Below are 1,756 nucleotides of genomic sequence, written 5' to 3'. Positions count from 1 at the left end.
GAGTAGTAGTCCATGTAAGAGCCAAGAATCTGACAAACCTTGGATTATTGATGAACGATACGTAAATGTACCCCGGGGATCGTCAATCATGGAAATCGCTCCGGGACCCCAAATCAGTGAGTAATAGTCCATGAAACGGGCCAGAATTGGCCCAAACTGTGAGTGTTGTTGACCGACACATAAATGCACCCTGGTATTCGTTAATCATGGAAATCACTCCGGGACCCCAAAACTGAGTAATAGTCCACGAAACGGGCCAGAATCGGCCAAAACTGCGAGTGTTGATGACCGACACATAAATGCACCCCGGTGTCCGTCAATCGTGGAAATCACTCTAGGACCCCAAAACTGAGTAATAGTCCACGAAACGGGCCAGAATCGGCCAAAACTGCGATTGTTAATGACCGACACGTAAGCGCACCTTGGGGTTCAACAACCATGGAAATCGCTTTGGGTCCCAAAACGAGTGAGTAATAGTGCACGAAACAGGTCAGAATCGACAAAAACCGCGAGTGTTGATGACCGACACGTAAACGCATCCCGGGGTTCGTCAATCATGGAAATCACTCCTGGACCCCACAACAGTAAGTAATAGTCCAAGAAACGGGCCAAAATCGGCAAAATCTGCGAGTGTTGATGACCGACACGTAAGTACACCTTGGGGTTAAACAACTATGGAAATCGCTTCGGGCCCAAAACCAGTGAGTAATAGCCAAGTAAACGGGTTAGAATTGGCCAAAACTATGAGTGTTGACGATGGACACGTAAATGCACCCCCGGGATCGCCAATCGTGGAAATCGCTTTGGGACCCCATAGCGCTAAGTAATAGTGCATGAAACGGACCAGAATTGGCCAAAATTGTGAGTGTTGATGACAGACATGTAAACGCGCCCTGGGTTCGTCAATCATGGAAATCACTTTGGGACCCCAAAACTGAGTAATAGTCCAAGAAACGGGCCAAAATCGGCCTAATCTGCGAGTCTTGACGACCAACATATATTCACACCTTGGGGTTCGACAACCATGGAAATCGATTTGGGACCGCAAAATGGTGAGTAATAGTCCATGAAAGAGCCCAGAATCGGACAAACCTAGGATTATTGATGAACGATACATAAACGCACCTCGAGGTTCGCCAATCATGGAAATCACTTAGGGACCCCAAATCAATGAGTAATAGTCCATCAAACGGGCCAGAATCGGCCCAAACTGCAAGTCTTGATGACCAACACATAAGCACACCTTGGGGTTCGACAACCATGGAAATCGCTTTGGGACCCAAAATGGTGAGTAATAGTCCAAGAAACGGGCCAGATTCGGCCAAAACTGCGATTGTTGATGACCGACACGTAAACGCACCCCGGGGTTCGTAAATCATGGAAATCGCTTAGGGACCCCAAATCAATGAGTGATAGTCCATGAAGAGGGCCAGAATCAGCCAAAACTGTGAGTGTTGATGACCAACACCTAAACGTACCCCGGTGTTCATCAATCGTGGTAAAGCATGCTCCCTCCATTACACAATGTAGTGTGCTCATGCTTCCCAAGGTTAAATTTATTGTCAAACTTAATCTCGGGAAGTGCGGGCGCTCTGCATTGTAAAATGGAGGGAGTACACAAGTTCTAATTGCATGATTCCCTTCATATAAAACTTTGGTTTGGTATGCAAGGATTGCCAAATTTATACAAGATGGTGCAAAGCATCTAAACATGTAATCTTGGCAAGTAAAACAACATCATATGAAGAAGAGCTTG

The sequence above is a fragment of the Triticum dicoccoides genome, chromosome 6B (assembly GCF_002162155.2).
Source record: "Triticum dicoccoides isolate Atlit2015 ecotype Zavitan chromosome 6B, WEW_v2.0, whole genome shotgun sequence".
Lineage (NCBI taxonomy): Eukaryota > Viridiplantae > Streptophyta > Magnoliopsida > Poales > Poaceae > Triticum > Triticum dicoccoides.
Note: the sequence above shows the minus strand (reverse complement) of the source record.